Source organism: Macrotis lagotis, chromosome 6 (assembly GCF_037893015.1).
Source record: "Macrotis lagotis isolate mMagLag1 chromosome 6, bilby.v1.9.chrom.fasta, whole genome shotgun sequence".
Lineage (NCBI taxonomy): Eukaryota > Metazoa > Chordata > Mammalia > Peramelemorphia > Peramelidae > Macrotis > Macrotis lagotis.
This window is the reverse complement of record NC_133663.1, coordinates 38,229,082-38,248,862: the sequence shown is the minus strand read 5'-3', so window position 1 is coordinate 38,248,862 and position 19,781 is coordinate 38,229,082. Positions and strand designations below refer to the sequence as shown.

The 19,781-nt window shown below is 38.7% G+C and overlaps 1 long non-coding RNA gene across 1 annotated transcript in view; it reads left to right on the top strand.

The window, feature by feature from the left end:
- Positions 1 to 1,405: 1,405 nt before the first annotated feature.
- The window catches only part of LOC141491615 (uncharacterized), a 43,174-nt gene continuing 24,798 nt past the window's right edge, over positions 1,406 to 19,781 (top strand). The window contains exon 1 of the long non-coding RNA XR_012469667.1: positions 1,406 to 1,466. This is a non-coding gene — a long non-coding RNA (uncharacterized LOC141491615). The remainder of the gene's footprint in view (positions 1,467 to 19,781) is intronic.

The window sequence follows — 19,781 nt, the reverse complement described above, 5'->3', positions numbered from 1 at the left end:
TATCCAAACTTCAAACCAGGTTGTTTCTGAAAGGCTTAAATCATCCCAGAGACAGCCCTACCACAGAAAAGGAGATGGAGACAGGATAATGGAAGACAGATGCCTCCTGTTCTTTCTCTTTTTTTGAATTTTTTATTTATTTAAGGCAGTGGGGTTAAGTGACTTGCCCAAGGTCACACAGTTAGGCAAATATTAAGTGTCTGAGGTTGGATTTGAACTCAGGTCCTCCTGACTACAAGGCTCAACCCTCACTCCAACTACAATCTGGCTAGTCAATGTAACCAAAGACCATAGCCATGCCATCCTAGACCTTCCTAGGACTTAGAGACTTCCTCTTATCCCAAGAGAATCTCAATCCAAACATTTTGAAAGACACCCATTCTGATGTCCAGGTTCATATAACCTCTGAATACTGCCAGCACAATGGTACAGGTGCTTGTTATGTATTCACCAGGCTTCTGGATCTCTACCAGGGCTTCTCAAATCACAGCATTAGCAATGGTTGAAACATAATAAGGGAACAAGACTTTGTTCTTTTGTTCTGTTTTATTCTTTGTGTTATAGAGAGAACCCTAGAGTTGGAGTCGCAAGATCTGGGCTTAAGTTCTAACACTGTTATTTATTATCTGAGTGACCCTAGGCAAACTGTTAGGTGGCACAGATTTAGACTACAAGTCAGAAAGACCTGAGTTAGAATCCTGTCTCAGATTCTTACTTTCTGGTTAAGTCACTTGAACTGTCTCAGCCTCACTTTTCTCATTGTCAAAATGGGAATAGTGAATAATACAGATCCCACAGAGCTGTGAAGATCAAATAAGATAAATGTAATATTTTTTTAGTTTTTTTGCAAGGCAATGGGGTTAAGTGGCTTGCCCAAGGCCACACAGCTAGGTCATTATTAAGTGTCTGAGGCCGGATTTGAACTCAGGTACTTCTGACTCCAGGGCCGGTGCTCTATCCACTGTACCACCTAGCCTCCCCCAAATGTAATATGCTTTGAAAATTATTAAGTTCTATATAAATTTTATTATTATTATCATTATTGGTACTTACTATTTACCACCCTCGGTCTCCTCATCTGTAAAGTGAGGAAGTTGTACTGGGAAATCTCTTTTGTCCCAGCAAATAAGCAAGGTGGAGGAAGTTATTCAATGCAAAAGACTAGTGTTCCTTATTCTATTTTATTGGTAGTGATAACTTCCTTTTGGGGGCCCTTCCCTGTCTCCTTAGCACCCTGTTGTTTGTGGGTAAATATCCACCTGCTATTTTGCAGGATTCCTGTCTTAATTGGCAACCAGCTGCCTCTAGGAAATAAGGCGCTCTGTTCAAGTGTGACTATTTTTCTCCACCCCCATCTTATCACTGAGAAAAGGGCTGAGCCAAGAAATATGTTCTTAAAATAGAGAGCGTTTACAAAATGAACGAAGCAAAGTGAAGCTCAACTAACTCTGAGGGCTGTTTTTCAAGTAAGTGTCACTTTCTTGAAGACAAGAATGTAGTATAATAGAAAGTTTCCAAAGCTGGGAGCCTGATGATTTGGTTTTTCTACATGAGGAGTCATTGGGTCCCCCAATAAAAGGGAAACGCTTTAAGACACAGATTTCATTTTTGTTTTAGTTTCACCAGAGTTGCTCAGTGCCTGTAATAAGTGGAAACTTAATAAATGTTTGTTGATTAATGGATTCAGCCATTCTCTGGACCTCAGTTTCCTCAACAGTAAAGGAGAGGGGGTGGGTTTCATGGTCTCAAAAGATCTTTCAAGTTCTAGAGTTATGATCTGTGATCATTGTGCTACAAGAAAAAACAAGTATGAGGAATTCTAACCAACATAGTCAGACTTGTGTGAACCAGTATGGAATAATAGAGTAAGCAAAAGGAAAATTATATACACAGTGACTATAATCATAAATGAAAATAACATTGAAAGGAAGCCAAATTCAGATTAATGACAATACCTAGTCTTGGTCCTGTAGAACAGAAAAATGATGAAATACATTTTTCTCTTCTCTATAGAGAGGTAAGGGATATCTGAATGGGAATGGTGTATATACTTGTAGACATTTGTTTATTGCTTCATTGCTTTTCTTTGCTACAAAAGAAAGTTCAAAGATGAAACCAGGGAAATATGGAATTGAAGATAATTTAAATCAATTATAAATTAATTTTAAAAGATATCAATAAAATGTTTAAGGAAGAATAAAGAATTGGAGGTGGCTAGGTGGCACAGTGGATTAGAGCACCGGCCCTAAAGTCAGGAGTACCTGAGTTCAAATCTGTCCTCAGACACTTAATAATTATCTAGCTGTGTGACCCTGGGCCAGCCACTTAACCCCATTTACCTTGCAAAAAAAAAACTAAAAAAAGGGAAGAATAAAGAATAAAAAAGCAGAAATATGTTTTCCCTACAAAGAAGCTGGGGTGGAAATGGGTCAATTTGACACAGGTTAGGTATTGTGCTATGTATTGGGGATACAATTGCAAAGAATGAAATAAACACTATTCTCTTTTTTATATTTAATTTTTTCCAATTAACCAGGATTTATTTTCTCTTCCTCTCACTACTCCCTTCAACTGAATAAAAAAGAAACTACTCATTAAAAAATATGCTTCATTAAAAAACATGCTTCACTAAGCAAAGTGAATTTCCACTTTGACCACAACCAAAAATCTATGGTTTTTTTCTTCATCTTGAGTCCATCAGCCTCTCAGTCAGGAAATTAGAGACTTTTTCAGTCCCCCCAGAGTTCTGTTTTGTCATTAAGCTGATCAGAGTTCTCCCCTTCCAATTTTGTTCATCTTTACAAAGTTGTTATTCGACTTGTTCTCCTGATTCTTCTCACTTCAGTCCATATCAGTTCATAGGTCTTCTCAGTTTTCTTTGAAACACTCCATTTCATCATTTCTTATGACCCAAAAATATTCCATTACATTCACATACTATAATCTATTTAGCCAATCCCCAGCAGATGAGTTCCTTAAGGAGGTGTGCTGGAACCAATCCAAAAAAGCCCGCAAAAAGATTGTTATACCTTTCGGTGTGAGGATTCACATTTCAAAAGTCATATAATCCACAAATCAGTTTGACCTGGTGTTTTGTTGATTATCTAGACTTATGGAATAACTGTTAACAATATGCATTAAACTTCAAAATATGTTGTTTATTCATGGAGGGCATTTACCAATACAGTTATTGGCACTGCCTTGGCTTCTGGTTTTTTGCTACCACAATAAGCTGCTTTAATATTTTTATACATAAGAATCCTTTTCCTCTTTTTAATATATATATATATTGTATTATCATTGAATCAAAGGATTGGCTGAATTTAGAGACTTGGGACATAGCTCCAAATTACTTTCCAGAATGACTGGAGCTCCACCAACAATGCACTGGTGTGACTCTTTTTTCTATAGCCTTTTTCATACAGGTAATCCTTTTCTTCTTTCAACTTTGCCAATATGAAAGGTATGAAATGAAATCTCAGAGTCACTTTATCGCATTCTCCTAATTATTAGTAATTTGGAGTATTTATTCATATGTTAATAGATTGCTTGGATTTTTTTCCTTTAAAACTGCCTGTGAATATCCTATGACCATTAGGAAATGTTTCTTGTTCTTATGTTTTAACCAATTCTTTTTCTATCCTGTATATGTAAGACCTTTGTCAGTAAAACTTGTTGCAAAAGTTTTAATAATTCCTATTTTTAAAAGTTTCTATTCACCAAGATGGGAATGATCCAGTGGAGAAGTAATAGAGATCATTCTTTGAGTGACCTTGAGTAGTTGAATGGTGGTTCTTTTTTTTAATTTTTCTTTATTTAAGGCAATGAAGTTAAGTGACTTGTCCAAGATCACACAGCTAGGCAATTATTAAGTGCCTGAGGCTGGATTTGAACTCAGATCCTCCTGACTCCAGAGCTGGTGTTCTATCTGCTGTGCCACCTACCTTCATTCTGAAGATCATGACACTGGGGAGCTGATGCCGTGACATGCAAATGAATTGGATTTAAGTGAGAGGGCTGCTATGCGGAGTCATCAGTCTTAACTCTCCACCACTCACCAACCTTGGTAGCCCTCCAAGCCAGGAATGCATTCAGTTGGACCAAATGACCTCTATTTCGAGCCAATGAAAGCCTAATGGGAAGGGGCCTTGCAACTCTGAGATTTTATATGAATAAGATGAGGGGGGGAGGATCCACAGTGAAACAATCTAACATCAGAGGATGCATACTGAAAACAAGGTGAAAATGGTGCTTAGAACAAAGTAGGCATGTAATTACTGCTTGTCGATTTATTCATTGGAAGAGTTTAACTATGCTTTCACTTTCTTTCCATTAGAGTCAAAATATAGTAAAGACTAATCCAGACTAAAAGTTCTTTTCTGTTCTTTCTATGATCATCTCTCTTCTCCCCTCAAATCCCTAGATTTAGGACTTTGAAAGAAGAGAAAATGGTCCTGCCCAGTCTGGGTTGGCAGTTTCTAAGGCTGTTGACCCAGGTGCCCAAAAGTCAGAATTCCTCAAAAAGACATGGTAGTAGGGGCGGCTAGATGACGCAGTGAATAGAGCACCAGCCCTGGAGTCAGGAGGACCTGAGTTCAAATCCGACCTCAGACACTTAATAATTACCTAGCTGTGTGGTCTTGGGCAAGTCACTTAACTCCATTGCCTTGCAAAAAAAAAACCCTAAAAAAAAAGACATGGTAGTCAAAAGAGGTATTATGCTACATCTCTTGGTCTTGCTATTACTATTCCAACTTGTTTCAGAAAACTATTATCCCGGATCTATCCAGAATGAGGGAGATAGGCAGTTTTGTGCAAATGGGCCTGGGCTTTACTCTGTTGATTTTTCAATAGACCTTAATCTGATTCTTCCTTTCCTACTCTGTTGCTTTCTATCCCAGTTCTATTTTGAGCCATAATCTTGAAAGCATGACAGTAAACACAGTTATTGGAACAGTGCAAACTCTATTCAAATTACAGTGGCTACAGATCCCTTAACCCAAGGGAAAGCAGGTCTCCCAGAAGCCCTGCCTGGGAAGAACATTGCACGAAACTACCTACATTAGCGTATGAGCACATTTTCCATTAGAAAAGCTAATGTAATGCAGCTCCCTCTTCCCCAGTCCCTTCTTAGTTCCCTGGGAGGGCTTCATTTTCTCAGGGATGATGTCAGAATGATCTAAGGGCAGGGGAAAATGCTACTTATCCTTGGGGATAAGGAAGAAGGGAAATAAAATCTAATTGACTCATAGCCAGTTGACATCGAATCTCCAGGCAGCCAGTGGCAATAGCTGAGGAGCCTAGAACTAACAGAAGCCCAGATTCTCCTGTCAAACAGAGGGCTTCTAGAAATACCAGGGAGAGAAAAAGTAGCAAATGTCATTCCTTCATAATAAATCTTCCATCTTATTGTCTAAGACACTTGGCTCTCCTGAGGGCACTGGCCTTCCCAACCTTCTTCGGTTTAGTGCTTCTTTCCCTGCCTTCCATTTCCTTGAAAATATCTTACTGGGATGCAAAACAACTCCCCTTTTTAAGAATGCCTTCTTGCCAAATCAAACTTTCTAATTTATCAAACATAATGCAATTTCTAAACACCACCTCTCCCTTCATCCAATCCCATTTGTCTCAATTCTTGCTCCTTCCCTCCTCCAATCATTTTTCCACCACTACCCCCCCCACCCCCTCCACCCCATCCCTGCCGGGATACCCTTCTTCAGATCCTTAGAGGCCAACAACTCCCAGATTAGGAAGTAAAGCACTCTGAAACCTGAACTTAATCTCAATTACCACAGGGTCCAATGTTTTATGGTGCTGAAAGCAATAAAATGTTCATTTCTAAATTTAACTAGTGTTATATTTATTACATAAGAGTGCTGCTTATACATGGCCCGAGATATTGATTAGCATGAAAAAGGCAATGTAGAGAAAGCCGTAGAAATCGATCATTCTTTTTGAAGTAGTTAATCAAATGTCTAATTCGTTCCCATGAATTTTCCTCTTCTGATGGGGTAATAGATCAGACAGACTTGTTGTTTACTGTAACTCAAATCCACACACAATGACCAGAATGCAATTTGGCTAGAGATGTAAAAAAATGGCTTTCTCGAGCCATTGTTAGAAATGCTGAAGAAAGATCATTTCAAAAAGGACCTCACCCACATACTCCCTTTCCTGAGAGACCCTGAGTTGGATTCACTGAAGAATGAAGGCATTATTACTATGTCCCCAGGACTGCCTTGGCAAGGAAGATCCACCAACCAGTCCCAGAGCAAACAGATGATACTTTAAGAAAATGAAAAAAGGTTTACTAAGATTTGCCTTGGTAAAGGAGAAACAGGGCAAAAAAAGGAACACAGAAGTCCTTTGACAGGACGAAAAAATTCCTTTGCTGGGAATCAGCAAAAAAAATGACATTGAATTAGGAAAGTTCTTAAATTAGTCAACCTGCATTAGTGAAGTATTTACTTACAGGCCCTCTGCTACAAAAAAGTCAAAAATGAGAATGATTCCTACCCTCCAAGAGCATATATCCCAATTAAAAGAAAATAAGTAAATTAATAGATACATACAAATTAGACTAAGGTGTTCTGAGGGACAAAGACACCAACCACTGATCAGGACCAAAAGGAGCCTTGAAGGAAAGTTTGGACAGCTCTTCCAGATGTGACAATGGATGGACATCTAGCAAGGAAGATGGAGTCATTCTAGTTTCACCAGCAGCCAAGGGGTTAAAAAGGATTCACTCGCTTAACTTAATGAGCATCCAGGCTAAATCAGGTATTGTTCTGGGACTTGGGAATATAAAGACAAAATAAAAAACCAAAATCTTTACATTCTACTAGGGGATGGGGAGATATGTTCCTAGATAATCCTTGTGCAAACTATGTGAGAGGACAAATCTAAAGTCATAAGGGAGGTAGCTAGCAACTAAGCATATTGAGAAAGACCACTTAGTGGCTGAAGCTAGAGCTGAATCTTCAAGAAATTCAAGAATTCTAAGAGGTAGAAGGAAGGACCTTCCATTATGGATGAACAACCCATGCAAAGTCACAGAGGTGGAAGACTGAATGCCTTGAATACCTCTTGTTGTTTGTTGTTATGATTGTTGTGATGGTGGCGATGGTTGTGTGGTGGTATTAGTGGTGATGGTAGTGGTTGTAATGTGGTATATGACCACCTAAAACTGTGACTGCTTGGGTTTGGGGAACACCTCCAGTAGAAACTCTCTCTACCAACATGAATGGGGTAATGAGAGATAGCTTATAATCTTATAGAGTTGATTGGAACAGAGATGCTAAGTGATTTGCCCAGGGTCACACAATTTATTCATATGAGATATCACATTGACACCCAGATCTTTCTGAAGATCTCCAAAACCTGCTTATTACTATATGCTACCTCTCTCTTCAGGGTCATAATTAGGGATTTTCTTCCTTTGACTTTTTTCTAGTAGTCAGAATGTTCTCACAGTTTTAGTACATTCAGATCTAATCTGTGATGAAGGAAGGAAAAATGTCAAGAAAAAAAAAGCCACCTAAAAATGTTTCCCAGTCTACCACTGATGATTTTCTGTTGACTAAAAACTCAAGGCCTAGATTTCCGCTTCTCTTAACATTAAAATAAAGCAGACCTCTAAGGTAATGAGCACATTTTAGGGGGTAATGGAGGAGGAAGAGAGGAACTAGATTTGTGATTTCATTTCAATGAGAAGTGCTTTTGAATAAGTCACATCTTCAGTCCTATCACTCCTGAGAAAATTCCCACGTCCAAAGTAGATTGTCACCTTGATCAGCACCTGCTCTGCAACTGATGACATTAGAAAGATGCCTATGACCAGATCAGGGTCATACAACTGATCTGTATCAGGAGCAGAGCTCAACTCTACATTTTCCTGCTGTGGAGTCACTAGGAAATGAACAAACATTGCAATGAGACAGCGAAATGGAATCAGGATGAAGCCAAAAGACAGCAGGGTGGATTGCCCTTCAAGAATTTGCAAAACTCTTTTAATAATCCTCCCTCAGACTTCTTGCAGAAACAAAGGGCCGTTTTTAATTCCAATATTGTGGGCCTGTGAGTCATGGAACACTCTAGTCCTCCAAGAATTATAAATGAGTATCACCCAGAGGGCAGTGGAGAGGCAGGACAAGGGTGGCTGTGAGCCAACTATGACATATAACAAATGGGGAGGGTCAGAATGTTTTATAGAATGTAAAGCAAGGAAGTGTATGAGTAAAAATGAAGATGGGCTGCTTCATCACATGCCTAGTTCTAGGAATGAATGAATGACTGAGCATTATGAAGCACTGTGCTAAGTGTCGGAGATATCAATGGGAAAACATGACAGCCCCTGATGTTAAGGAGCTCACATTCTAATAGAGAAAGCAATATAAATGGAAGGTTTCAGCTGCAAAACACAATGGACAAAGCAGAAGGGAATATTTATCTTTTCCATACTGTTTCCATGGATAAAATCTTATCTGTTTCTGATTTTGAATCATCTGACAATGCCAAGGGCTTAGTCAAGGAGAATTTTCTCCTCTGGGACTTTAGTAACAGTGGATCTTGAGAAGGTGAGTTCTATAGAAGCCCACAAACAGGAACCATGTCATCTTTCTCTAGGCTTTGCTTCCCTGGATGATGACTTTCGGGCCTGGGCTGGACTGGGTTGCAATCAAGATTGATAGTCTGGAGGTCACTGGCATTTCCTGAACAAATAGAGCCTCTCAGTGGCAACGGGTCAGTGGCAGTGGTGGTGAGGGAGGTGGGCCCTTTTTCCACAGGGACAACTCATCTCAGTAACGGCTAACAGGTTCCTGGCCAAAAACAAGGCAGGTAGTTTGGTGGGGTGGTGGGGAGGGCAGGATTTGCACTTCATACCACTTTCTGTCTCTCCCCCAGAATCCCTTATGGCTTCATCAGGTCTGATTTAACAGGTGGGCAGTCAGAATGTCCCCAATCCTGGCTATCTTTGTTATCTTTGTGATATCAGTGGTAGATGAAGAAGGTTTCCAATGTGATAAGTAGCAATCTCCTCTTGTGGTAAACATGACAAAATATGGACATCAGTCACATGGGATGGGTGGGCATGGATGAGTTACAATCTGCATCACTGGGGGGAATATTCAAATCTGAAAGTAGAGAGTATTTGAGCATTTGAATATTTTAAGTCATACAAATTGTCCAAAGTGGCACAACCAAGACAAGTTGTCAAAATTCAAACACTGACCTCTTCTGACTCCTAAAATCCAGTGACTTTCCCACAAGTCATTTTGCTCAGCAGAAAATGGAAAGTCCAGGATTTTGAAGAAAATATTTGTAAGACTTTCTATTAAAGATCAGTCCAGAATAGGTGACATAATAGTCACATATTAAACATGCCAAAGAGATACAAAGACTAGAACTTTGATCCTTTGACCCATCCTTTGCAAAACTCAGCATCTTGCATTCATTAACCTCTGTCTCATTATATGAAGCACCTGAATCATTTTCTTGGAGATTATCCTTTATTTGGATTGCATATATCTTACATGTACAGTGATTTTCATGTAAAATGTAAACACCTTTAGAGCAAAAATGGTGATTTTCCCTTATTTTGTAACCCAGGTGCTTAGCACATCTAGATTTGTTTGAGCCTATTCTCTCCTGGTTCTCCATCCTCTCCTCCCAGTTTCCTTTGCTGGATCTTCATCCGGGTCATATTTGACAACCATGGATATTTCTCAAACCTCTATCCTGGGCTCTCGCCTCCCTTACTACTATTTGACTTGGTGATCTCATCAACTCCCACATGTTTAATTATAATCTCTAGGCAGAGATTATCTCTGTGCATCCTTCTCTTCTCTCCTGACCTCCAGGCTCCCATCTCCAACAGCCTTTTAGTCATCTCAAATTAGAAATCTCCTACACCAGAGATAACAAATATATATCCATGAGCCACATGTGACCCCCCAACATTCTCAAGATTATAACATCATTGGGAAATATAAATAAAACAAAACCTAGATATTACATTTTAAAAATCAGTCCCCCACAGGGATCCCTAAGTATAGATGACTGGTCCTCATTTCTATCTGAGTTTGGTCTAGACATCTGAAACTCAACATTTCTAAAACTAAACTTTCTTTCCAAGTCTTGTCATGCTCATAAATTTCCTATTAATGTCAAAGATACTACCATTTTCCAAGCACTCAGACTCACAACCTACATGTCATCTTCATCTCCTTCACTAATCAAGACCTGTGGATTCTACAGTTCTCATGTATACCCCCTGACACTGCTACCTAATACAGACCTTCATCACGTGATTACTAGACTACTGTAATAGTATCTCTGTCAAGTCTCTCCCCACTCCAGTCCATGCTCCACTCAGTTGTCCAAGTGATCGTCCTGAAATGCAGAAAGATTTATTCAACAAATTCCTGTATAGTGAATAGAAAACTCTTCTTTTGGACATTTATGGGCCTTTATATCCTGACCTCTTTCTTCTCTTCTAGACTTCTTACACCTTGTTCCCCTCTATTTACCAGCCTCCTGACTATGCTTTATACATGATACTCCCTCTCCTGAGAATTTTCACTAGCTGACCTCCATACTTGTAATTCTCTCCTTCCATTTTCTATTTTCTCTAGCTTTTTTCAAGTCTCAAATAAAATGACACCTTCTGCAAGAAGCCTGTCCTGGTCTCCCATAATGTTACAACTTTTCTCTGCTGTGTATGTTATGCATACATAGATAGATAGATAGATAGATAGATAGATAGATAGATAGATAGATGCAGGTCTTTGTATCTAAGCATATCTATGCACATAGATATATGCACATGCATATATAAATTGCACATTTAAGCAAGAAATATATTTTATTTGTACATGTTTGTTTTTATGTTATCTCCCCCATCAGACTATTAACTCCTTGAGGTGAGGGTCTGTTTTTTGCTTTTTTTTGTATCTCCAGTACTTAGCATAGTGCCTGACACATAGTACATGTTTAATCCTCTGTTTCCTAACTCCTCACCTTCAACCTGCCTCACTATTTTACCCCTCTGTCACTTGCTATTTAGCTTTTGAAAATTTGTTGACCCTAGCAAGAAATCTAATTGTGTCTCTATAAAGTGCTCTTCATCTTGATAAAGAGGAGACAATGAGCTGAATATTTATGCATTGTAACTTAAAAAAAAATCCATGATTTGATTAAAGTAGCTATTCCCTAATTCCATGTCTTATGGAATAATCTATTATTATGAGTAATCATGTGTTAGTTTAATTACCTTGATTACAAGTATTCTGTGGGAATCTTTCTTAACAGAAGAAAGGAAGGAAAACAGGAAGGCAGAAAAGAAGGAAGGAAGGAAGGAAGGAAGGAAGGAAGGAAGGAAGGAAGGAAGGAAGGAAGGAAGGAAGGAAGGAAGGAAGAGGGAGAGAGGAACAGAAGAAGGAAGGAAGAAAGAATGGATTTAATAAGCACACTTGCTAAGCACTAAATACTATGTGTAGTATTGGGCATACAAACATTATCAAAGAGAAAGTCTTCCTTGCCCTCCCAATACATAAAACAAAACTGAAAACAGGAGAAGCTATGGAAAGTATCTAAGATGACAGCAGGGTTTTGGAGTCCTGAAGTTAGGATTAGAATTGATTGGAGAATAACGGCTGAACCCTTCCACAAAAAGTAAGCTGAGGGAAGAACTATGAAACTTCTAGTGTTTTTCATTAGTTTGTGTCTCAAAACTTGATTACCCTTGATTTTTGAAGCATAGCTTTCTAATTATGATTTTGGCTTTGATTGTTGTTTGGTATTTTCCATTTGGCTTTTAGTATTGATGTATGCCAAAGTAATAGGCTAACATACATAGATTTCCCTGAGAGTCTTGAAATCTAGCTCATAAAGCATGGATTTGAGGTGTTGTTTTCTTATTGGTTGTATGTGGGGGGGTGTATAGATGTGTGTGTTTGTGTGTATGCATATACTCAACAAACACTCCTGTGGGGGGAGCTCAGGTGATATATAGATAGAGGGTATATAGATAGAGGGTATGTAGATACCCTAAAGCCATCGAGCCATAAACTGATCTTTCCTTCTTGAAAAAACTGTTGATCTCATCTCCGGGGCAACAAGACTCTCGGACTGGGAGGGTTGTGGTCTCTTTCAGGGAAATCCTACACCAATTCATCTGTGGTAGGGTTTTTGTCAAATTAAGACTTTTCTGGACACGTAATGAAAGCAACCACTTCATAACCATTTCTGGGAAAGCTCAGGGTTGTTTGCATTTCCCTGACTTTCCCCTCAAACATATGGTTTCTTTCCTTTGATTTCAGTGAGATCATCTCAAACACTTGGGCTAATTCAGGAAGGATCACAGGTTTAAACCTGGAAAGGACCACACGGCTCATTCAGTCTAACCCTCTCGAATATGGGAGTACGTGAGATTTTCCTGCCGGGTTTATGTGCAGTACAGGAACAGTTTAGTGTTTGGTTCCATATGGCGTGGGGGTTTTCTCCTACTGTTAGCAGCTCCTCCTTCCCAAGGTTACCCGTTATGCTGTCAGTACTAGTGTGAGAAGGGAAGATGTCGTCATTCAGCTCCCACCATATGGTAGCATTCTGGAGGGTGTGGACCCTATCCCCAGATTGGCTTTCAATAATACAGTGTTGCTAGGAGTAATCCTAATAACTTTTAGAGTTTCTGGTATTATAATTTCTACTCCCCCCACCAATATGTTCCTTATTGATTATAACCAAAGTTAATTAGCTCCTTAGAAAGGGAATTTACCAAGAAAGTATAACAAGAAGAATTGTTACAGGAATATTACTAGTGATACCTTTGCCTGCACACATAAGGACTCTGGGGAGAGTGGACTCAAACTTAGAGGGCATAAGTGACCAAACGATAACCCACCTACCTCTGGTTACTGAAGGTCGTTTTCTCAATTTGTAGAGTTCTCCTAAAATGCTCTTTAGCTCTGCTACAATGACCCAAAGTCCCTATGATACTTTCAAAAATGATAAAGAACTTATTTATATCTAATTTATTTTTGATTAATTCAATTAATATGCTAATTAGTTTGGAAATAGACCCCCCATTCTTTTATTTGTATGTCTAGCCCTTGGCAAAGTGTCTAGAATATGGCACTTAATAAAGATCTTTTTCATTCATTTATTCATTCATCAAAGCAGATTAGCTGTGAATCTGTAACTTAGAGTCTTAGCATGTTTACAGTTACATTGGGCTAAAGATGTTCCATGAAGCTCCAGGACTTCTCCCTATCTCTCATGGTGAATCACCACTCTCATTATGATTTGTCCCCCATGTCTGATTCCCTTACTTCAAGGTTCAGTGATCTTGTTGGGGTCTTCCTTTCACTGATACAATTTTTAACCCCTCTGATTCAGCAAGACGTTCTTTGAGAAATGTTGAAATTGAAAAAGGAATCACTTAGTGATATGCATCTTGGGACTTGGCTGCCTCACTTTATCAGGAAGCCAGATGGAAAACCAAAGAATGTTAATGTGGTGGAATGTTATTATTCCCCAAGATAAAAATGAAAACTATGAGGAATTCAGAAAAGCAAAAGAAGACATATGAACTGATATCAAGTGCAATAAGCAGAGCCAAAGGAACAATATAGGTAATGACTACAATAAATTAAATGATCAATAAAAATAAAGTGTATTGTGAGGAACTGCCTAGTCAATGATGATTCCAGATAACATACCATGGCTCCTCCTTGTATCAGAGAAGTGGGGCACTACTAGTGTCTAAAGTTGTCTATATTAGCAAATGAGGTCACTCTATTGACTTTTTTTTTGTTTTATTCATTGAATGATATAATTAGAAATGGTAGGTACCATAAAATTCATCTAGTCCAATGCCCTTAGTTTTTTCAATAAGGAAACTGGATTCTAGAGAAGGGAGTTGAGTTTCCCAAGGTCAAGATCACATGAAACATAAGGAGTAGAGTCAGAATTTGAAATATAGTATCACTCTATCTCCCTTTAAGTATTGGGTTTTCCCCCCTTCTATATTGAGGGGAAAGTGACCAGGGGGTAAAGGGAAAGGCTTTTTTTTCCACAGAAATGACCATTATATAAAACAAAAGGCATTAATAAAAATGTATTTTGAAAACAATAGGAACTCTCTGAGCTGGTTCCCAGGTGAAAAAATGGGCAGTCAATCACTAGCTTCTCCTTGAGGCCTTTCCAGCTGAGTAGAACTTGCCAGAGCTTGTGATCTATTGGCATTGCCTTCAGACCTTCAGGGTCATGTAACCTCCACATCACTGGGAGACAGGGGTGAAAGATTTTAGCAGATTCTTACATTTGAAAATCTAGAAAACACCCAGGTTCCCACAGTATTCTGTTTCATACCAGTAAGAGCTGATAAAGCATGAGTGTGGCCTTTTACTTCCTGCCGAAAACACTGAACCTGAGCCTGGTCTGTGGACACCCACAATACTTGATTTACTGTTATTATGAAAAAGAGGAAGAGTCTTACCCTTGAGGAGTTGCTTTTCAAGAGTAATAACTCCCATTTTTGTAACACTTTAAGGTTTGCAAAAAACTTTAGCCTCTGGGAGGTAGGTGTTATGATTATTACTATTTTAATAGAAGAAGAAACTGAGGCAGACAGAGTAAAAGGGTTGTACAGCTAGGAAGTAACTGAGACAGGATTCAAACTCAGGTATTCCTGACTCAAGGGACAATACTCTATTCATGACGTTGCCCACTGCCTCAATATTTCTTTTTATTATGAACTTGTCAGTCATCAACAAACATAAATAAGTCTAACACATAAAAAAGATGTGAGAAAAAAGACTGAATATGAAACCATGAATCTAGCATACAAAGTTGGGTTTGTTGTTGGGGTTGTTTTGTTTTAGTATTACCAGATTTATTTCAAATGAACCAGTGCTACCCAGCTTGTCTGCTTGTCTATGTCTCCTGACTTCCATCTGCTCTCTTCTGAATTTCCTTATATTTCATTGATAGTTTTTTCCTTTTATATCATTATAATCATCTCCTCTCTCCCCCACCCATATAATTACGCCCTTTTGCAGGGAAAAAAAGTCTAGTCAAGCAAACAAATTTGAGTTATATTGATAGTGCCTGAGGATGCCTCAATCTGTACTAACAGTCTACCACCTTTCCAACAAAATGTCAGAAACCAAGTTTATTATCTTCCATCATTCTGACTGACTGTTGCATTTCCAATTCTTTGTTCTGATCACTTCATTCTGGACCGGTTCATTCAAGTCTTCCCAGGTTTCTCTAAAACACTCCACTTCACCATTTTTAGCTCACTATAACATTCCCTTTTATCCATCCACTCGAATTTGATCAGTCATTGCCCAAGTTTACAATTTTTTGCTACTACAAAAAGATCTTCTAAGCACATTGTTGTATAAATTACTTTGTTCCTCTTTCTTTAATCTCTTTGGAGTCTAATTCCAGCAATACCATTCCTCAGTCAGTGTAACTTTGGGGACATAATGATAAATTGCTCTCCATATTGACCAGATCAAAAAAGCTGTGTCGACAGTATATCAACGCCTATTTTCCGCCAGCGCCTTCATTTTCTCATTTTGTCACCTTTGTCAAATGTATGAATATAAAGCAGAGCAACAGTGTTGCTTTAATCTTCATAGTTCATTCTTTTTATTGGTTATTAATGACTTGTGGTTATTTTTGTGGTTATTAATGACTTGTTTTGGGGAGGGTTGTTTTTGGGGGGTTTTGAGAATTGCTAGTTCCTAAACCATGAACCTTGGAGAAGTTTATAATCTAAAAGAGAACTTGCGATCCTGGAGCTCTAATAAGACCCACCTGTCTAATGGACATCTTTTCAAACAAGCACATCCTTTCTGTATTTATCTCCCAGACAGCCTCTCCTTTCTCCTTTGTTAGAGAGAAACCTGGCTGGCAGTTTTCAGGGATAGCGTTTATCAGGATCCGGCATCCTGGCCCTACCTACGTGTGACTGCATCAATCACAGATTGAAATCTGTTGGCAGCCTATTGAGCTAAATGAGAAACGACAAGATACTTTTATAGAATGACTAGGACTTTTCACCTGCATTTCTGGGTATTAATGGTCACTTATCAGAGTGACTGGCAAATAGTTAGTATTCAATAATTGCTTGTTGACTTGACCTGATCTCTAAAAATTTGGTGTACATTTGTTGACTATTTGAATAGAAAGGACATCAAAAAAAAAGCCTTTTTTGTTCTGCTAAAGATAGGATCGTGGGTTCAGAGGCTACTGATTCAGATCTTTTCATTTGACAAATGAGGAAACTGAGGCCCAGTTAGCTAAAGTGACTTGTTGGTGTAGTAAGTAGCTAATTTCAAGACTTGAACCCAAGATCCTATCCCCCCCCCAGAGTTCTTCCCACTGAAACCACATGGATCACAGTTTCTGAATTAGAAAAGACTGGTTTTACTAAGGTTTGGAGACTTGAAGTGACTTGCCCAAGTGATACAAGGAGCAAGTGGCTAGGATTTGAACTCCAGGTCTCTAGAATCCAAGTCCAAGTGTCTAATCTAGTAATGTGGCGATGGCATACAGAAGGGAATCAGGAGGGTGAGGCTTTGTTATCCAATTGGCTTTTTAGTCATTTTGCTGTGGGGCTCTCATGGTAAGGACATATAGACTTATATGTGTCTATGTGTATATTTATGTATAGGAATTGTTGGTATGTAGATATACATGTATAATATAAGGGATCTATGATATATAAATTTATGATTAAGAGATAGATGATAGATATATGATAGATTTACAGATTATATAATTGATATATTACAGATAGTTACAATAGATCAATGATAGATTATTGATAGATGATAGAACTATGATAGAGCAATAGATGATAGAGAGAGATAGATGGAGAGAGAGACAGACAGACAGACAGACAGGACTAGAACCCAGGGTTCCTAACTCCAAGAACTTCTTTCTATCCATTACTCCATGTTGCCTAAAACACTTGGAAATCACAGGTTTTAAGCTAGAAGAGACCTTCTACATCACCTCATCCAAACATCTCATTTTGCCGATGGGGTCCAGAGAAGTCAAAATGTTTTGTCTAATGTCACACAGGTAGAAAAGTATCTGAAATAAAATTCAAACCCAGATCCTCTACATCCCTCCCCGCCCCCATCCTTGTGTACCTCCTACTAAACAAATTTCCTTTCACATAGAGTAGACATCTTGGTCTTTGATGAGACTAATGTTCAGAACTACCAACAAGGAATAGTATTAGTCTACAAATATCTCATTGCATAGGAGTTCTGGAGCTATATGGGACACAGAAAATTATAATAATGACAAAATTGTCAGCTCTTAAGATTCAAACTATAAGGTCTTCTGATCCACCCTCTCATTTTAGACAAGAAAAACTGACCAGAGAGGATGAAGAAATGTCCTCTATTAGAATGTAAGCTCCTTGTAGTTAGCAGTTGTTTTTCATTTTGTAATCATATGCCCACCAGCATAGCATAGCATTAAAAATCAATGCCTACTGCCACAGAATGAAGTCAGCTGTCTTCTCCAGTCCTTTCTAAGGATTGATGGAAAGGAAAGCAATGGCAGCAGTGGAGAAATGAAAAGCCAGGCACCACAATTGAACTTCAGAAAGAATATCTATCTTCCATAAACTTCAGGGGAGTCGATGAATGTCTAATCATGACCTTTTGAATGCACCACTTCTCTGGCCCAGTTCTCTAGGTCTTTTTTTTGCAAGGCAATGGGGTTTAAGTGGCATGCCCAAGGCCATACAGCTAGGTAATTAGTAAGTGTCTGAGGTCAGATTTGAACTCGGGTCCTCCTGACTCCAGGGCCGGTACTCTATTCACTGTGCCACCTAGCCACCCCCTAGGTCTTTCTTTAATGTAAAAATTGAACATTAGTCAAATCCCACAAGCCATAATGTCCATATGATAACTCTATTGTGTCCTGGTCAGAACACGTGCTGAGTTCCAGGAGCCACATCTTAAGGATGATCATGACAAGGTAGAGATGTCCAAAGGAGAGCAAATAGGATGGTGAATTAGTGAATTATTAAATGAATGGCAAAGCATTTAAATGTTTAATAAGTAAACAGCATTGCGCCAGTGATGGTGATACAAGAAATGATTGAAGTACCTGAGGATATTTAGCCTTGAGATAGTTCTTTCATGTATTTGAAAGACTGTCACAAAGAAGAGGGATTCTATTTCCTTTGTTTAATGCAGAGGAAGGCAGATTTAAGTTAGATTCAAGGGGGTGGGGAGAGGTCTAATTATTGAAGTCAACCAAAAGTAGAATGGGGGCAGGAGTTTCTCAAAGGTACAAGTCCCTTCTTATTAGAGATTTCCAAGCAGAGGCAGAATGACCACTTGTCCAGTAGAATGAAGAGAGAATTTTTGTTCAACTACGTGTTGGACTAAACTGCTTCTAAGGACTTTTCCAACTCTGAAATTCTGTGATTCTGTGAAAAGGTGGCCAACGATGTCTGACTTGGTTTAAAACTCCATATTTTTCCATTATTTGAGGTGCAGCATATGTCACCATGCATCTAGGCCTTGAATGGTAAATTATTAAGCTGATATGTCATATATTTTCACGCAAATTCAACCCACATGGTTTTAAATCATTCTTGCTCAGCCCATGGAAATATCATTTTTAAGGCCTATTTAATGTTCAAGAAGCCTCATGGGACTCACTAATCACCTATTTAAGCTTTCTTTTGGACACAGGAAGTTCAACTTGGCAGAAATAAACCAAAACATGCCTATTGGCCAGAATTTTGGTCAAAACTCCAAATCCATGATGTTAGAGTGACCTTAAAATTTGGCAAAAATCTGCCATTCCTGGTCAGTTACATAGACTGTATTAATCTTGATAAGTAAGCTGTCAGCTCCTGTCTAAAGTGAAGGTTAAAGGGAGCTAAGACCCTCTCTAAACACTTTGATAAAACTAATTTAGCCCCTTATATTAGATACTTTTGACTAAAAACATAGGACTGTAGCAAGGCTCATTAAAGAGCAAGTATATTCATAATATTCTTTAAAGAGTGAATATAGGATTTGAAGTTACCTTAGAGCCCATCTAGTCCAAATTCTTTATTATCCAGATAACAAAGTGGAGACCCAAAGACTGGCTAAAGGATGTGCTCAAGGTCACAGGTCTTGTGGGTCTCTGCCTAAAAATCCATTGCTTCTAGAGGCTCTCATGTGTACCTCACAATAACCCTAGGGACTATAGGTATTATTGTCCTCATCTTCTAGATAGGAAGACTGAAGCATATTCAGCTAGTGAATGTCAGAGATGGGATTTGTACTCAAGTGTCCAAAGGATGATGCTCCGTCCAATAGGCCCACATTAATGATGAAGATGGCGGTGGTGGGTGGTAGTGGAATAAGACATAAAGTGAGAAGTGGGAAGGAAGGTGGCAACTTGGCAGGAACTTTTCTCCAGAATTTGATCATCTATTTACTGTAAATGTTCTGAAGTAATAACTAAACAAAGCTTTCTCCTAATATAAGAGTTGTCCCTAAGATCTATGGTGTCAGAGACTGGTAGACCCCAGATGTGAGCAATCCTAGATTTAATATTCCTCCCTGTCTAGAATAAATATTGTGGCTTCACTGACACTTTGTGAAAATTGAAAGTTCACTGTAGAATGGGCTCATTAAAAAAGGGGGAAAGGCAGACCTTTGAAGAATCTCCCTTGGTTGACTTAGCTGCCCCTGCTGGGCTCTTCCTCACCCCTTTATCTTCCTCTTTAATCAAGACTAAAGAAA